The sequence below is a fragment of the Vicugna pacos genome, chromosome 10 (genome assembly GCF_048564905.1).
Source record: "Vicugna pacos chromosome 10, VicPac4, whole genome shotgun sequence".
Classification (NCBI taxonomy): Eukaryota; Metazoa; Chordata; class Mammalia; order Artiodactyla; family Camelidae; genus Vicugna; species Vicugna pacos.
Genome location: NC_132996.1, coordinates 57024649 through 57044569, shown reverse-complemented (window position 1 = coordinate 57044569; position 19921 = coordinate 57024649). Strand labels below are relative to the sequence as shown.

At 38.9% G+C, this 19921-nt stretch overlaps 1 long non-coding RNA gene across 12 annotated transcripts in view; it reads left to right on the top strand.

Moving 5' to 3' along the window:
• LOC140698773 (uncharacterized) overlaps positions 1–19625 on the top strand; it is a 548636-nt gene extending 529011 nt beyond the window's left edge. For 10 of the 12 annotated variants that reach the window (XR_012076699.1, XR_012076697.1, XR_012076702.1 and 7 more), the window contains 2 exons: positions 10756–10907; positions 11644–11901. This is a non-coding gene — a long non-coding RNA (uncharacterized lncRNA). Of the gene's footprint in view, positions 1–10755; positions 10908–11643; positions 11902–19534 lie in introns of those variants that run through there. The other 2 variants (XR_012076705.1, XR_012076706.1) reach the window with 1 other exon arrangement.
• Positions 19626–19921: the final 296 nt, after the last annotated feature.

The window sequence follows — 19921 nt, the reverse complement described above, 5'->3', positions numbered from 1 at the left end:
TTTTTCTTGTTTCTTAATAGAAAATCAAGCATGCTGATTAGAGCAGAGTAATAGTTTCGAAAGCTTCCTCTTGACAGAGCATTTGCTTTCTCATTTCCTAATGAATTACTCCCCAAAGAAACTCATTATATTTCAAAGCACAGTGCTCCCTGGACACCTCCCCACCTCCACCATTCACTTACTAAAATGTTCATCATTTAGGAACCCATAAGCCTTGCCCAATTCACTGAGTCCTTGGAATCCTTTGCGTATCAATAACTCTTTGTTCTATGTTACGATGAAAAGGACCTTTGTCCTCAGATAAATAGGAAAGGAAGTCTTTTCTTACTTACAGATAAGGAACATTTTGCTGATGAGATGGAAAGATACAATGATAAATACTATGATATTATTTTGTTATTATTATTATACGTATAGTTTAGTTAGGGAGTCTTGGCCTATTGGGGTGTAAATATCAAACAGTTTTATTGTTTCCAATAAGAACACTCCACAGTCCTTTGTTGACCTCTGTCTCTCCCACAGGGGAGCAGGTGCGTTTCATGACATCTAATTTCATAACATTTTAGTCTCTTTAGGTTATTAAAATAGGTTGATTTTAGTTCCAAGGCTCAGAACTTTTCCTTTTAAAACTTCAAATTCATATCTGAAAGAATGCTTCCCCCTCTCCTACCCTACTCTGGGGGTGAGGTATGGAGTCTGCTCTCCATCACACAGCCCTCCTTCACTCCAGTTACCTCTTGAGTATTGGGGTGAGAGGAAAGAATGGGGAAAATATGCAAGATGAGTTTTTTCCCTGAGTAACTTGGGACTACTTTTCTACGTTGTTGAGTCTGCACTTGATGTGGACCACTGGTGGTTTCAAGAGACTGGCTGTTGAGGAGTCCAATCCAAGCAGTCCCACCAGACCCCAGAGCTACCTGGTGAGCTCAGCCCCTGCGTCATGTGGATGGTGTCATGCCGTCTTCCCTTGCTGTGCATGTCTCCTTGCCCCACACTCTGGGGTCCTCCTCTCACCCACCAATCTCACCTGCCCTCTGTGGCCCCACCTCGGGAAGACTCCATCTTCTACACCTGTCCAGCCTGCCACGCCATCCCCCCGTCAAGGCTCTTCCCCCTGCTCTGGAGCATTGGGCAGGCGAGTCCAGCTACTCCAGCCTTCTAGATATCTGCCCCTCCCCCTTTGTGTCAGTTTCCTAGCTCTGCCTTACTACAAATTGGGTGGCTTAAAGCAACAAAACTTTATTATCTCACAGTTCTCAAAACTAGAAGTTCAAAATCAAGGTGTTGATAGGGCCACAATCCCTCCGAGACTCTGAATAGAGTCCTTCCCTGCCTTGTCCTGGCTTCTGATGGTGGCCGTTGTTCCCCGGTATTTCTTGGCTTCCATAACTCCAATCTCTGCCTCTGCTGTCACACACATTCTGTCTGTGTGTCTCCACAATATCTTCTTACAGGGACTTATTAAATTCAGGGCTCACCCTACTCTAGTATGACCTCATCTGATTTAACTAATTACGTCTACAACTTTTATCCCAAATAAGATCACATTCTGAGGTACTCAGGGTTAAGATCTTAAAATACCTTTTGTGGGGGAACATGATTCAACCCATAACACCCCTCTTTTCAGACATTCCCAAATTTGACAAGTGATTCCCTTGGTTTTGAGCAAAACTAGTCACATGACCCCACTCTTCCCCAACTGGAATGTGAAGAGAAGAGGTAAAATTTCTTCATGAATATTGCATTATTCAAAAATGATAAGCTTTTCCCCATTCCCAGTCTTTTTTAAACCATCTTCAAGTAAGAGGAGGTGACCGCTGGTCTGCTGGAATGCTGCTTCTCTGCAGATGTGAGGCGAAGAGACTGGCCCTAGAACTAGCAGGTCTGAGCTCACAAGGTTGTAAACACCCCTGTCACCCTCCACGATGGCATTTGTTATCCACCTAGATAAACAGGAAAATTCTTTGTAGCACCATCTTATTATAATAATGATGCTGATAATAATGATGATGCTGTTCACTTTTTTGTGTGCAGTTATGCCAGGCACCACCATGAATGTTTTAGGTACACTGTCATATTTAATTCTTTCAACCAAGGTATTATATTTTTTTAGTTTTAACTAATTTTAGCCTTACAGAGATACAAAGTTTCTATCTGTCTCTAATCCCACTTTGTTCAGTAATTTTGATCAGTTATCTTATCAAATGTCCTTCAATTTCGGTTTGTCTGATGTTTTCTCATGATGGTACAGACTGCAGGTACTCATTTTGAGCAAAAATACTGCAGAAATGATGCTGTATCTTCAGTGTATCCTATCATGGGATTCATTATGTTGATATGTGTTATTACTGGTGATACTGACCTTGGTCACTTGGTGAAGGTGGTTTTGGCAGGTTTCTCCATTGCAAAGTTAGTATTTTTCCCTTATAGTAATCAATATCATGAGGGAGATATTTCGAGACGATGCTATCCTGTTTCTCCTCAAACTTCTGCCTGCTAATTTTAGCAGCTCTCTTGGATCTTGTCTACAATTATCCTGTGATGTTTATGTGACGACTATTTTCTGTTTCCCTCTGTTCCTCTACATTTATTAATTGAAAATCAACTGTAGCAAAATGTTGCCTTTCTCCTCTCTTTAATTATTAAGTCAGAATGGACTCTGGAATATTTTTAAATTTATGAGATATAATTCAATATTATCATTATTTATGTTGTTCAAATTGTTCCAGCTTTGAAATATAAATTTGACATGTGTTTGTGTAATGTATCCTTGAAAGAGTAAGGCGTTACTGAGAATATATCTTGACCCAGACAGAACCCGGTTAAGACTTCCATATACATTTTTAAGAATCTGGCAGATGGGTGAGGAGATTTAACCGTCTTACAGCGCCCCGAGACAAGCCTGATACGTAAGTTCCTGTGCTTATTAAACCTGCCATCTGCTAATCTGGAGTGGTCTGCCTCTCCTTACTCCTTTTCTGTGGGAGCTAGTTTCAGATTTTACCCGGGAATCTCCTGAGGGTGCACCCTAAGAGCAACTAGGGATTTTTTTTTTTTAATATTTTCAGTTTTTCTTTTCTCAGAATGTATTATAATTGGATTTATAAAATATGTAGCCCTTTCAGACTGACTTCTTTCACTTAGAAATGTGCATTGAAGGTTCATTAATGACTTCCGTAGCTTGATAACTCATTTCTTCTTATCAATGAATAATATGACACTGTATGGATGTACCAGCTTGTAAACTCTTTAACCTACTGAAGGATATCTTGCCAAACTTCCAGTTTGGGCAATTATGAATAAAGTTACTATAAACATTGCAGATTTTTGTATGGACGTTAGTTTTTAAGTAAGTTGAGTAGATACCTAGGAGTGAGATTGCTGGATGATAAGACAAAATTTAGCTGTGTAATCAGTAGCTAGATTGTCTGTCTCATTGGCTGTGCCATTTTACGTTCCCACCAGCAATGAGTGAGGGTTCCTGTTGCTCAGCATCTTCTCCAGGATTGGTATTGTCAATTTTCCAGATCTTAACCATCCTAATAGGTGTATAGTTGGGTATCTAATTATTGTTTTAATTTGCAATTCTCCAGTGACAAACGATGTTGAACATCAGTTGATATGGTTCCTTGCTGTCTGTATATCTTCTTTGGTGATTTGTCTATTCAGATAATTGCCTACTTTTTAATAGACTTTAATTTTTTTATTGAAGCATACTCAGTTTACAACGTGTCAGTTTCTGGCGTACAGCATAATATTTTAGTAATAGACTTCAATTTTTACAGTGGTTTTAAGATTATAGAAAAATTGGGCAGAAAGTATAGAGGGTTCCTATGAACACGTCTCCTCCCCATTAGTTCTCCCTTTTTTAACATGTTGCATTAATATGGTACATTTGTTGTAATATGAACCAATGTTGATTCATTTTTATTAACTAAAGTCCATAGTCTCACTCTTTGTGTAATAGTTCTATGAGTTTTCATAGGTGCATAATATCATGTAGCCACCATTATAATATCATGCAAAATAGTTTCACTGCCTTAAAAATGCCTGGTATCTACCTATTATTCTCCCTCACATCCCTCTGAACTCCAGGCAACCACTGATATTTTTACTGTCTCTAGTTTTCCTCTTCTAGAATTTCCATGCATCCTGTAGCCTTTTCAGATTGGCTTCTTTCACTTGGCAGTGTGCATTTAAGGCTCTCTATTTATTTTCATGACTTGCTAGCTCATTTGTTTTTATTGTTGAAGAATATTCCATTTTACTGAGGTACAACAGTTTGTTACCCATTCACCTATTGAAGTGCATCTTGAGTACTTCCAAATTTTGGCAATTATGAACAAAACCGATATAAATATTCCTGTTAAGGTTTTTGTGTGGACGTAAGTGTTCAGCTCCGTTGGGTAAATATCTAGCAGCAAGATGATTAAATTTATGGTAAGTCTATGTTTAGTTTTGGAAGAAACTATCAAACTGTCTTCTGAAATGGCTGGCTGCATTTTTTTGCATTCTCTCCAGCACTGAATGAGACGTCCTGTTGATCCACATTCTTGCCAGCGTTTGGTGTCAGTATATTTCTAATTCAGAGTTTCATATTCACATTTCCAAATGTCTGCTGAGGTTTTCAATTCACTTTTGAATGTAGGATTATAGTTTTCTCAGGTTCGAGGTCTTTGTGGGGTTTTTTGTTTTTGTTTTTGTTTTGAGGAGGAAGGGAGAAATTTCACCAGCCGAAATGCTTTGATTCATCTTTTCTGTTTTGATTTTTGTAATTTTGTATGAATATGGTCAGTTTGTTTGTTTGCTATTTTTATTTATTTTGTAAACAATGCTCCTAGTTCAAGAATTCTCTCTACTCTCCTTTGTGTCCCCTTCTGTGCAGTTTCTGTGCAGGGTGGGGTTGATAGTGGGAGCCAGGGGAAGAAGAAGTTGATGTGCCTTATTTCTCCTTTGTTTGTAAGATATTTAATTCCCCCTACTTTGTTCCTTATTTCCTTTCACTGCCTCATTGCTAAGGAGTACCACCCATCCTCTATGTATCCGGTTACCTCCTGAACGCAGTACTTTTATGTGGTCACCACCACTTGCCAAGCTCTTTTACCATAGCCAATACTGTGAACCACCACGTTCTGAACTGTGGTTCCTGTATTGGCATTGAATACTGGACTTTCACTTTCTTAGGTAATTTTGTCTGTGCTTTTTCTGTGTCCTCCATACTTCTCTTCATTAAGTCCCTCAAGCCTCTTCTATCCCATACTCCACATCTATAGGCTTGCAGTAGTGGGTAGGAACCCTGCTGGAATTTTTAAATTCACTTACAATTAATTTAAAGGCAGTTTTTTTTTTAATCTTCTAATGGGAAAAGCATATTACTTTCATTGATGTCGTGAGTTTTATGGAGAAATTGTTGGGAAATTTTGAAATCAGACAATTCCCACTATCTCAAAAACCACTAGCTTTAAATTAAATGCAGAAATTTCAAAACTTTAGAAATTATATGGCCTGGATGCAGTATTATAAGATGGTAATGTCCTGAGCTTTCAAAGACTGAGGCTGTGAGCCCTATATTCCAATACAACACATGGAAAAGTGAAACCCTTGAAGAAAAGATAGATGCTTAGATGTGTAGATGGGTAGACAGAAATGTATAAATAGATAGACAGATGCAGTGTCAGGATGTATATTAGAGGCAGAGGGATGATGGAGAGCTTTTCCTGCCTTAAAAATGCAGGATGAGTTGGTCCTTTCTGTTGACTAAACAGAAGGAGATTAAAGAGGAGGGAATTTCCTGCCTGAGAGAGACTGATCCACAGTGTCTCTCTGTCTACATGCTCCAGTGGAGCCAAATGAGACTGGCAATTACTGCAAACAAAAGGTGAAAATAGATAGTCAAAAGTCAAAGAAAGAAGTTATTTTCTTAGGGAAAACACAGTTTTGGAAGCATTTATCCCTCTCTGTGGGTGATTCGTAGTGAGTAAGGGGACAGAGATATTAGATCTGTCTTGTGACCCAGCTCATAGACCTTTCCCCAAAGCTTCTGAGCTAAATTGGTAGTCTTTCCTGGTATTGCCAGTGAGTGGCTGTGTGTGTGTGTGTGTGTGTGTGTGTGTGTGTGTGTGTGTGTGTTTGCTTGCATGAGAGAGAGAGAAAGAGAAGTAAGAAAAAAGGGCCTGAGCAGCCTGTGTTCCCACTACTTGGCAAGGACACAGGAGTTTTCTCTGGATAGAAAGGATACTGTGAAAGGCAGCAGAGCTTAAGGCCCCTTGGGAGTCCCCTAAATGAGCAGCTGCACCTGAAAGAGGGAAGGTAGGCAGAAAATGAAGTAGACCCTGTGTGGCATGGAGAGAAAGAGGAATCATTTCTTTTCAGGATCACCAGTGTTGGGGATCTACTAAAAGAGAAGCTTCCACGAACCCTCAAATAACCTAATATGTGTCCCACAAAATTCTAGCCTTTTTTTTTTCTCACCAGGAGCTTGGAGTCAGAAGCTTAGCTAATGCTAGATGAGGAATTGGGAGCTGGGGAGGAGATAGAGAAGCAGATAACAAGCTTGTCAAATAGTCTGGATACTTGTTCTCAAGAGCAGACGTTGTCTCTCACAGGAGGAGGGGGAAGTAGTCAGGATTGTTCCCTCCATTTGCCATCTCTTTAATGCGTGCGCGCACACACACACGGACACACACACACACAGACACATACACACGGACACACACACACACACACGGACACACACACACACACACTTCTGGCAAGTCTTCCTGAAGTTCTGGTAGTGGACAGTTAGAGTGTAAAGATAATGGCAATACCTAGAGCTGAGCAAATACCTCCTCAAAATGAGACCACTGGAGGCAGGAAGGAAAGAGTTTGGGATTGATATTTATCAGAAGAGACTGATATCCAATCAGTGCCTTTTCTTCCTGACTCTCTTCCCAAGCAGTTCCCAGAGAGTGGAAGCAAAAAAGAAGTAGACACTTGTTACTAGTAAATAAGTAAAACTTCTCCTGTATATTACATCCCGGAATTAACTCTCCCACTCCTTGTTACTAAGCCTAAAATTCTGCCACCAAAGATTCATTTCCTTTAGACTGTAAAAATGGCTGAAACCTGTATTGTCTACCGTCTCAGGTTTGTTGAGAAAAATGAAAACAATGTATGTGATTACCATTGCAAGTTGTAAAAGAAGTATATCACTATCAAATAATAATGATAGTGATAATAGAAATAAATTATAATCTGTAGCTATCAATTAAACCCCGACATCTGGGTTAAGAGATAGATGTCTTGCAGATTTCTGTGAGAGCGTTTCCTTTCTATTTTACCTACTCTGTTTCTAATCCTTTTGACTCATGTGAACCAAGGGGGAAGACTCAAAGAGCCCGAGGAAAAGGAGAAAAAAATAAAGTTGATGCAGAGTGGATTATAGTTAGAAGAACACTTCAAAGAATATCTGGTGAATAATATAAGAATAACTCCATAGCAGTTTAAAAACAATACAAACATAAAAAGTAAACTGTTTGATCTCTTTTCATTTTAATCAATCCCGCAAGAAACAACTATTACTTGAGTGTCTATAGCTATGATCCTCGCAGAAGCCGATTTGCTTACCTGTATTGGGTATCTTTGAATCTTACACTTCTCCTGTGCACTGCATCTTTGTTTTTTGAGTGCTAGGCACCATTTTAAGAGCTTTACACTTGCTGTATTATTTCAGTACCTACAATGAGCAGGTACAATTATTTTTCCAACTTTAGGGAGGAGAAACTGAGGCACAGAGGGATTAAATAACTTGCTTGTCACACAGCCATAAGTTGTAGAGGTGAGATTTAAACTCAAGAAGTCTGGTTTCAGGCTGTGCTCTTAATTACTAACTTAAACTGGTAACTTTTGTGGTTTATCCTCCTGTTCTGGGCAGAAGCATTTGTAAACCATCCTATTTAGGTGGTAGTCTGATTGCTTCTATAATGAAAATTTGTTTCTAATCTTGCTTAGTTGTTTATACACACACACACGTACACACACTCACTCACTTAACTCCTTGCCAGCTTCTTTTAATTTGGGGAAAGATGTCTAGGTCTTTTGGTGCTTAATCCTTTGATCATGATCTATGTGTCTTTTAACTCCGGATTTATTTTATCTTTAAAAATGGCACAACTTAAAGATTCTGACTGCCAGCCATTGAGAGCACTGAAGTAAGAATTATTCTATCCAAGGCTACCATTTATTAGCTCTGTGTATCCTTGGTCTTGTATAAACATTTTGAACTTCAATTTCCTTTTCCTTAAGAAAAGGTAATTCTACCCACCTCACAGGTGGTTATGAAGATTGTAAAAGATGCTCTGTATAAACTCTAAGGACCTTTGTAAATGGATGGTGCTACTGATAACTAATTTGTTCTATTTTCTGTATCATCTCTTCATCTCTCCTTGAAAAATGAGATTTCCCCTGGTCTTCCATCCTCTGCCAGTACTCCAGAGTTTAAGTAGATAACTTCAGTTTCTCACATAGTAACTTCATCAAAGAAATGAGAAGTATGTATTTGAAAGTGGGGAAAAATGAGGCCAAAGAGTCACACAGGGGAATTGGAACCAGAAGCAGTTCTAACTCACAGTCTAAATCCATTTTCTTTAGATTACAGTGTTCACTTTTTCTCACCTGTGCTTTTCCTTTTATTTCATCACATAGTATTTTTATCTCTATTCAGAACTAAGGAAGGAAAAAATAAAAATAAAAATTAACTCAAATATCAATTTCACGAAGTCTTTTTTCAGCAATTTTCAGATTCCTAGTTCTATGTTTATATATAGAATATAAATTGGTAAGAACTTAAGTTTCTATGGGACTTCATTGTTATGTGTCTTTACATATTTGCTATATGTTTTACAACACTCATGTTCATTATTCAGTGTGGTTCCTTTGAATAATTTATCTTAAGATTTATCAAGGAGTGGAATCCTTCCTGTTTTACAGGTGAGGATACAGAAGCTCAAGGAAATTGGTCAGGAAAAACTGCTAGCTAAGGGTTCACAGTTGGTTAAAGGAAGATGGGGAGTGAATGGTAATAGATCCTTAAAGATTAAATCAGAAAGCACTCCCTTTTCACCTCAAGTGTTATTATTTACTGCTTTATCAGAACTATTCAATTAAAAGTTTCCAAACTTCGATCAGAGGATTTATAACACATAAAACCCAACAGCTTTTTTATTGCACTGGAGTCCATAGCACTCAAATGGCCAATCATTTCTGACCCTGGCTAGCACTTTAAAGGTCAATTTAAGATAGTATTATACTTGGTAAGTGGTAGTTGTGGGCCCCTGCATCTGTGGGAAATATCTAGGGAGAAAAGAATTCTGTGGAAAGGAAACAATTTTCAGTACATGATGGATAATCATCACACTCACATACATTTGAATAATTGCATACAATATTTTATAATTAGCATATACAGTTGCTTTCTGACATTAGGAATTAACTTTCCTGTTTGCTCTCCATCTCTGTTTGGTTCCATTATCGGATGTGTCACTGGAATCCACTGGTCCCTGTAGAACTATGCCTGATATGGGTCTCCCTTAACTCTCAAAGGGCTTATCATATAAAAGAGATGATTTCAGGATTTCAGAATTATCTCTGACCTGTGAAATCCTGGAAGAGAGAGCTCATTCTATTTCGGTAATTTCTGGAGAGATTATAAATCATGATGATTACAGTGTATGGCAATAGCAAATAGAGTTTACAGTTAATGAGTATTCATACCATGTTGGTATTACATAATCCCAAGAATCATCATCATCATTTTACATGGCAACAAACTACTGTCATGCACTCTTTTGCTGGTATGGACAAACAGTGCTCTATCCCAAAATGACTGTGGTGTGGGCCAGGGTCAGTCACAAAGAGCTCCAAGGGGGAAATGAATTTTATGTAATTCTGATAGAAAGATAATGTAGAGGTTGAGATGTTAGAATATGTCCAGGGAAAGTTGCCTGATTGGTCTTCAAAAAATCCAATAGCATCATTCTAAGTGAAGTAAGCCAGAAAGAGAAAGAAAAATACCATAAGATGTTGCTAATATGTGGAATGTTTAAAAAAAAAAAAAGGACACTATGAACTCATCTACAAACAGAACAAACAGAAACAGACTTGTAGACATAGTAAACAATCATGGTTACCAGGGAAAGGGGGTGGGAACGAATAAATTTGGGAATTTGAGATTTACAAATGTTAGCCAGTATATATAAAAATTGATTTTTTGAAGTTTCTTCTGTAGAGCACAGGGAACTATGTTCAATATTTTGTAATAACCTTTAATGGAAAAGAATATGAAATTGAATATATGTATGCATATGCATGACTGGGACATTGTGCTGTATACCAGAAACTGACACATTATAACTGAAGGTACTTCAATTAAAAAAAAAAGAGAGAGAAATCTAACAGACAGACATTACCTTAGAAGTAGAAGTCATACAAAGTACAAGTCACTCCAAGTGTGGTAGTTAATTTATACGGCAACTTGACTGGGCCATGAGGTGCCCAAATAGCTGTTTAAACATTATTTCTGGATGTGTCTGTGAGGGTGTTTCTGGAAGAGATGAGCATTTGAATGTGTATCCTGAGTAAAGCAGATGGTCCTCCTCAATGTGAGTCTCATCCAATACTGATGCTGGGGGTCAGAATAGAACAAGAAGGTGGAGGAGGTTTGAATTTGCTCTCTACCTGACTTCTCAAACTGAAACACCAACCTTCTGCCCTCAGGGTTCCTGGTTCTCAGGCCTTCAGACCTGGACTCGAATCTGTACTCCACCATCAGCTCTCCAGCTCTCAGGCCTTAGAATTCTACCACTGGCTTTCCTGGGTCTCCAGCTTGCAGATGGCAGATCATGTGGCTTCTCAGCCTCCAGAATCATGTAAGACAATATGTTATCATCTCTTTCAAGATATATATGCATATAAGTAAATAGATATAAGATTATCTATCTATCTATCTGTCTATCATTTATCTACATCTTTTATTGGTTCTGTTTCTCTGGAAACCCTGAGCAATACACTAGTACACAAGATTCCTCAGCTTTGAACTTGTCAGTGCAGCTAGATTCGACTGATTCAGGGAGACTAATTCATTCTGAATAAGCTCACAAGAGACTAAAGTATGTTTATCAAATTGAAAATTATTGGTTAATTTTTTGGATAAATAAGACATGGTCTCATCTCTTTGTTAAAAAATAATAATCAGAAGCAGCTTGATGAGTATGAATTCATAATAAAGTTAGTTGTAAGACTGAATAGTTTAATGTTAAAACCGTTCTCTGTGATATACTGTCTCTGAAGATCAGAGATCCTCAGTAAGATTAGTTACTTCATTTAAAACCCTCCCTGTTGATCAGGGTCTGAATCAGTGTTTGTAAAACATGGCTAAGAATTTATTTCTAAACATGACTTTTATATATGCTCAGCTCCTTTAGTTTTATTAGCACCAAGTCTTGATTTTGTCTGGGAATTTTTCCTTCCACTTAAGGTAATTGTGTGTCCCAATTATCATGCATCTTGGGTTAAGTTTATAGTTGTTTCTGAAAAGTTATACTTCTTTTTCTTAAAAAAAAACATTTTAGGGACATCTCATTATTGTCTCATTTCAATGCCCAGAAATCTTTAAGAACAGCTGGAATCAACAGGAGCAGTTAGAGATGTTACGCCTACTCCCATTATAATGTAAGCCTGATAATACCAAGCCCAATGGCGTGAGTGAGGACTTATAGGTAGTAATGAACAATGTGGTGAAGAATTAAAAGAGACTGGTGTGGTCTGAACAAGTGAAAACATAGTCAAGGGTTATGAGATCAATTGGATGGATATTGGGGAAAGATGGATTGGAAGTGGATAGCTGCAGATTCTAGAATGAAATACTAAGGTAAAATTCAGTCTTCTGAAAGCAGAACCATGGTCAGCTCTGAAGAATGGGGCACTCTCAGGTCAGTCCTAGAACATCCACTGAGTGCCACTGACTTTAGCTCTCTTCTGGGTCATGGAGACACAGAATTAGGGGAAGACAGACATTAAAAAATTACTTTAAAAATCCATTAAATAATGATGTGACAGAGAGCTATGTAAAGTAGAAGCTTAGAATTCCATGGAAGGATATCACAGTGGAATTAAACTGAATTTGAGGGGGGGGGTTCTGAAGCAACTTGCTGGAATAACAAATTAATTTGTTTATAATTATGAATCTGCAAGTACCAGCAGGGAATTAGAATACCAAAAAAGCAGAGTAGGATACTAGTTGCTTATGTGGGGTCAGAGGATCTGAGACTCTTGCTTTCAGTTTTTGTTTTTTGGGTTTTTTTTAATATCAGTAGCATAAACTAGTTTCCATGTGCAAACATTTCTGAGACTCAGTGAATATTCTGGGTATCTGGGTGATAACTGGTCTCCCTGGGATTCCAAGCCATATCTAACTCCAGTGAATTTACTCAATAACCGTGTGCATATCACAAATTCCAAATGCCTGTTTGGAGATATCTCTTCTACTATGAGTATAGGTATCTTAGATAGGAATGTGGAAGATTGAACATTATGAACTGTACCTGGAAACTGAGTAAAATTCAGGGGGGTGGTGCACACTAGGTGGGACCCATGTCTTTAGTCTCATTCATTCATTCTGCAAATTACCATCTGTGCCAAAATGTGCAGTTATGGTTGCAGTGGGCTTCTAGAGAGAACGGTGTTAACAAATCATTTTCTCTCTCTTCTCCTGGGGTTTAAAATGTCACCAGAGCCCTGGGATGTAATAGAGGATTTTAATGTACATTCAGGTGTATGATTCTTTCTATTATCATTCTGATTATTATTATCATTATTCACATCCTATTAGCTTTTCACCTTGAGCTAATGTGACATTTCAGTGCTATGGAAAATCAATGAGGCAAAAATTTCTCATGCTACCACAAACAATTACTGTTGATTTAAGTACAAAGACTAAATACCACATGGACAATATGGATAAAGAGATTAAAATGCACACACATACATCCCATCCATTATTGAGGATCTTTTAAGTGGTTTTCAAAATTAGTGTTTTCTGCTGGGAAGAAAAGATTCCCTTATGAATGACCATAACATGAACTGAAACTTGCTTTCAGCATAATTAGCTGTGTCCTCACTTCTGATAATGATACCAAACTTTGGATTTAATTAGATTCTAATTGCTGTTTTAAATTGTCTCCTGCCTCAAACTTTGCTTTCTTTGTCATCTCATTGTGGGGTTTTTTTTCCATTTTCTATATTTGTTCCTGTACTGCGACCATAATACATAACAAATTAGTCACAATTTTTTTTAACAAAGAAGGTAGTCCTAGCAACAATGTATGGTGTTTTCCAAGAAGCTTCTCTAATAATGACTTTGTGTGACCGAGAATGTCTTACTGTTTATGGAGCACACATTCAGTTTCTCCTGGGAAAAAGCTAGCTCATGTTTCCTTGTAGTTAGGTACAGCCACATGACCAAGTCCTGGTCAATGGAATGTATAGAAGTGATCTGGCTCAGAAAACTTTTCACTGGGCCCTCCATTCTATTTCTTCCCCCGTCAACTGGCTGGATGTTGATGTCCAGATAAACTTGGATGTCACATAGTTTTCAAGCTTTTGGTATGCTGGATATCTTCTTCCCACCCCCACCTATTAGATTTTCATTATGTGAGTGAGAAACAATCATCTAATGGGTTAAGCTATAGAAATTCATGGTCCAGCTGTTCTAGCAGCTAGCATTACCTTATTTAAAACATTAAGTAAAATCTCCCATGGACCATTGGCTACTATTTTACTGTACCTTGGAATTGACAGGGTTTTCCAGAGAAACAGACCCACAGGATATATTTAACATACACACACACACACACACACACATTATATATTATATAATAATATATGTTGGTATATATATTTACATAGATTTTAATCTATATATAAAGATATTTATTTCAAAGAATTGGCTTACACAGTTATGGGGACTGGCAGTATTTAAATAGGGCAGTCCCACAGGCTGGAAACTTAGGCTGGAAACTCAGTGTTGAGGCAAAATTTCTTCTTCCTCAGAAAACCTCTATTTTGCTCTTAAGGCCTTTCCATTGATTGTGTGAGGCCCTCCCACATAATCGAGGCAATCTTTTTTTTTTCCCCTGGAAGTGTACTGATTGGAGATGTTAACCACATCTACACGATACTTTCCCAGCAACACATATTAATGTTTATAACTCTGACCAGGATGACAAATTAAACTATTATGCCCTGGTAAAGAAAGCCATCTTTATTTAAATTCAGAAGTTTAACATCAGAAATTATATAAAAGCTTCTTCTTAATGCAATGGGAATGTCTAAATGGAAAGCTTTATTGGAAGTACATAATTTTTTAATTAGAAAAAGCATGTGCATACCAGGAGTCACTAAATAAAACCTACAGTGTCCAGTCGGACACAATAATAAGTCAACGTGTGGATAAAATTGAGTCTAAGAAGAGGAATAGTGGAGCCTGTGAAAAACTGGGGTAGGTAGTGGAATTCAAAAGGTTCACAACATTGTGTTGTGAAAAAAGCAAAACTACCTGTGGGTTGTTTAGAGATACTTTGTTAACCTCTAAATAGTCACATATCTTTTTCCTCCTAAAAATATTGAAGCTATTGGAATCAGATGATTCCACCAGAACTGATGACTCAGGAGGTCCACAGCTGTCTTCCTGAGAACGTGAAAAATATGAAGAAATGGGAGATAGGCAGAGGCTATTCTCCACACAGAAGTTGTAATGATGGCAGGGGTAAAATGCAGCGTGAGCTGATGGTATGTGGGACTGTGTATGTGATTTCCATGGTCTTGGTCTTACGCATCAGAGGAGGCAATGGTTTCAAATTATGTATAAAAACCATCACTGTCTAGACAGCCACAGTGAGTGAGAGGGAGACAGCACAGCCTTCAGGTGCCCTATTGGCTTTGTGAACTCGAACAAATCACAAAGCATTCTGAGCTTCAGTTTCCTTACCTGTCAGTTAAGGGGACAGGATACAGTGGTCCCCCAAAATGTCTTTCAGATCTAGCATTTGTTGATTCCATAATGTGTCTCCTCTAAGGAGAGGTGTGTGTTCCTACTCACTTCCCAGTTGTAGCAAAGTATCTAAAAGTCATTTAGAACTTAGCTGGCCTTTAAAAATACGTATCAGAAACAGTAATACCATTTACTAATGTTTACCAAGAACATTTAAGTACCTGGCATTATATGTGTAATATGTAATCATCACAATATCCCCAATTAGGTGCAGAAGACAAAAGCTAAGATGCAGTGGGTTACATTAATCGCTGAGATCATACAGATAAAAAGTAGCCACGCAGGCATCCACACCCAGGCTTCACAACAGTAGGACTGCCATCTCAGCTGGATCTCTCAGCCTTCACCCCGAATCCACACCAGGATGCATAGGAAGCATTAATGTCTGCATTTCTCTCTGCTTATCTTAGCTCCCTCCTCAAGAAGCAGTGTCCACACCTGCTTCTTATCATTTCCAATGTCCACTTATTTCCCTCTCCAATCCCCTACACAAGTCCAATCTGCCTTTACGCCCCGTTAATAATGACAGCCAGGATGCTCCCTCTTGCAAATTGCTTTTCACTTCGGCCATTTCCCAGACAGCTGATGTGAAGTTTGTAGTTTGTAAAAGCAGGGAAGGGGCAGCACACAGGTGCAAGCCAGAGTATAGGCTTCTCTTTTCCTGGGACATGTTTGCAATGCGTTACACAATTTAGAGAAAAAGAGAAAAGTTGAAATGAAACACAGTAAAATGGAAAAAAACAGAGAGGTTGCTTCTGAAACATGGTTAAAATGCCTGGGTCGGTGTCCCCTATGAAAAAAATTAATGGCATCTTCCCTGAGACATGCTCTCCCTTCTCTTGCAAAAAGAAAAGCTCTTTCCGGATCGTAAACAGCCCTCTTCTGCTCAGCCAGGGTCATCCCTCCTCTGCTCAGTCTCCACTCGTTGTCAGATGCCCGCCCTGCTTGCGATCACACAGCTGCGCCGCTGCCCTGGTGGAGTGAGGCCTCCAGCCATCCCCTTTTATCACATGCTCTTGCAGACAGACTCTGCAGGCTGGTTCCTTGTTACTGATAAGATCTCTACCCTGGAACTCCGGGGGTTGCCGAGCAGCAGACTCTTGTCTGAGAGACGTGGTGTGAATTCCATCTGTAAAGAATTACCGATGACACCCAGATACCTAGATTTCAGAAGTTTCCGTGGTAGTTCCTCTGTTTATCTCCAATTCCTAATAGTCTAAACCTGTACCTGAATTGACTGTGAGGCATTAGGTATCTTTACCAAGTTTCCTTCTTCAAGTGCATCTCAGCGTTCCGAAAAGTGTCTAAATATTGCCAAAATCTGTCCTGATTGTCACTATCCACCTCAGCGAAGCTAGGGCTTGTGCATTACTGTGCATCCACAGTCTGGAATGTGGGCTCGCTTGTCTGTATGGGTGTTAGTTTTCTGTCGTTGCTGTAATAATGCTTCGTGGCATAAAGCTGCACACATTTATGATCTTACAGTTCTGTAAGTCAGAAGTCGCGTATGAGTCTCATGGAACTAAAGTCAGGTGGTCAGCAGGGCTGCAGTCCTTCCTGCAGGCTCTAGAGGGGAATCTATTTTCTGCTCACTAGGGTTACTGGCAGAATTCAGTTCCTGGGACGGTAGGCCGAGGCCCCTGTTTAGCTGACATCCATTCCCAGCCCTTAGAAGCCACACTGCACTTCTTTACTCCTGATCTCTTTCCTCCATCTTCAAAGCCAGCAACAGTGTGTCCAGTTCTTCCCATGCCACACCTGTCTGGCCCACTGTCCTGTCTTCCTCTCCCACGTTTGGACTCAGTGATTAGATTAGGCCCCCATGGATCATCAAGATAATCTCCCCATTTCAAGGTCACATCTACAACTTCCCTTTGCCATGTAAGGTAATGTATTCATAGGTTCCAGAGTTGAGGCTGTGGTCATCTTTACTGGGGCCATACTCTGCCTCTTAGTAGTATTTAAACATCAGCTCAGATGTCCCCCTTTTCAGAGGGTTCTTCCTTGATCATAGGAAATACTATTTTCACACTAATGATTATTATGTGCATTTATTTTTAATTAATTATTTTTAAATGATTAAATCACATAATGATTTAAACCTGCTTATGTATTGTTTTTGCTTGTTTATTGTCCATCTCTCCAACTAGCGTGAACGCTCCCTAAGCAGAGTTTCTGCACTACTATGTTCCAAACACCTGAATGCTGATTGGTACTGAGTAGCTACTCAGTAAATGTTTATTGAGTGGACAAAAGCGTGAACAAATGGAAATGCTTTTAAAGTTATCTGGTGTAGAGGATTTCAGTTCTGAGTCTTCATACTCTTCCTAAATATGTCCATGATGGTCTACAGAAAGTTCACTATCTATCAAAACAACTCCCCTTACCCAAAGAACAAGTCTTTGTCCAGGACATTTGAATAGCATATTACAAGCTCGAGACATTTCCCAAAGCCTGAGATATGAAGTCAGATTGGGCTTCAGGTTTCTCTGCCAGATTCCTTAACATCATGAGGTAAGACTGTGCCTCTGAGCGCTTCCTGCCATCAGCACGTCTCTATGCCAATCTCCCCTGAGTAGTAATAGCTAGCTCATGCTCATCTCCCAAGAATTCACATGTTTTTTTGGAAGAGAACAGTTTAACTCACACTTGGGGGAAAAATAGCCTATTCTTTCTTTCCAAAAAAGAAATGTATTATGCAGTATAGTTTAGCTATCCATTATCTCAAATTTCTTCTTTCCCTTCCTTTTGCTTTGTTTCGTTTTGCTATGATATCAACAAACTAAGAAATAAAACCTTCCTTTTCATAGAAGATAAAGGAAGTGTTGCCCCAAAGTTGAAGTCAAGACTGTCTGTAAAAAAAAGCAGGAGAACTACCTCTGGTTGTAAAATGAAAACCCACCCCTACACACACACACACACACACGCACGCACACGCACACACATACATCTTCTAGACAGAACTCAAAATGCTTGGGTTCAGTCTTACTAGAGTATGTCTGTAAACTAGCACTTGTGGCGCACCAGACATGAAACAGCCTGTGCTAGGGATCCTATAGATATTGTGTTATTTAATCATTTGGGCCCTTCTAGGTTGTATTGTTACCTTTGTGTTATTCATTAGGATATTGTCTTGAAGAGATAATATCCAGGAGATATCTGTGATTCCAGATCAGGCTGCTTGTTCCAAAACCAGTGCTCCTTTCAAGATTTTTCACTGCTCTCAGTCTGTCATCCTTTCTGCTTCCTTTTAGGTCACTTTTACTGTCTTCTTCGTACCTATACACATATTACCCTCATGCTGCCCATGGAGGATCTTTTTCTAGGTCTACCTTTCTAGGGGGATTTTCTAATGTCCAAAAAATACTTCTCCTTGCCTCAAAACATTGCTCTCTTCAAAACTTTGATCTCATTGAAGGATTGCTGGGATGAATACTAACTATGAGCACTGTGGCATAATGAGAAAGAAATAGAACTGGAAGTTATGAATCTGCAGATTTTCAGTAGTGAGGTTTGGGGCTAGGAATGTTGTAGTAAGACTCTTGAAAACTGGGAGTATCTTCCTAAGATTAACATTCATCAAACCTCTACTCTAAGCTCTGGACTGGGTCTAACACACTGTTTTATTCATTGTCTCATTTTGTTTTACTAACATTCGCTGAGCCTCAGATTCTTTCAAGTAGCATTGAGACCTGTAGAACCCTTCTCACTGGTGGTAGGCTGATGAGGTGGCATCGATGTTATATATTGTGAATATGAAAATAATTTTCTAAACTCAAATCCCCATACAAGTGTTTGCAAATTCCAATGTTAAATAACAAAAAGAATCTGAACCCGTTTTAAGTAACAAGCATGTAGAAATCTTGTGTAAGAGGAAGTCCAGCAGGGCAGGCGCCAGGTGGAAAGGAATAGAGACTTTATAATGTCATCAAAGTGCCTGTTCTTATTGTCTTTCCAATTTTCTACCCTCAGTATTGGCTTCCTCTAAGGCTGGTCACCTTTATGATCTTTAAATACTTTGCAGAAAATCTGTGCCCAAAGGGATTCTTTTTCATGTCCAGCAAGAGAGAAACCGCTCTGCCAGGAATTAGATGTACACACTTCCCTAAGGTGTGATTGGGTCACTAGCTGAGAAACAGTTACCATAAGGATGCTATTCACTGATTAACTCAAGATAGCTAGAAACAAAGTCACCTCCCTTAGTCTCATGGGGATAAGGGGGACAGTTGTATAAAATTGGAGCTATGTTTGAAAGAACACAATTGAATTTCTGGGTAGGAAGCAAATAAATACACTCTCATTGGAACCTCTACCCCTTTTTCCACACGTCTTCTGTGTTTCCTTTCTCAAAAGGCAGACTAGTTGCTAATATAATTAAATTGACTGGAGCCCATGACGTGTATCACTCCCTTTTCCTAATGAGTTACTTTACTGAAACTTTTTCAGACAGAGACAGGAAGAAGGTCTTGAGAACAGATCAGATGGTCACAACAATTTCTTCCTAAAATATGGATGCTCTGCACAATGTACCTTTGTGGCTATTCCCATCAAGAAGTAGAATTTATTTTTCTACTTCGTGAATCTGGACTTGTCTTGGAAGTGGCTTAAACCAATAAACTGTAATAGATGTTGTGAAACTTGTCGGCCTAAGTCTCAGAAGGCATTATAACGTCTACTCTTGCTTGCTACCCTTGGGCTGCTGTGTTACAAATCCAAACTAAACTCCTTATAGACGAGATACCACATGGAAAGAGAGGTCAAGCCAACAACCAGCATGAACAAATACATGACTGCTATTTCAATCCACCCTGTTTGGGGTGGTTACACAGAAAT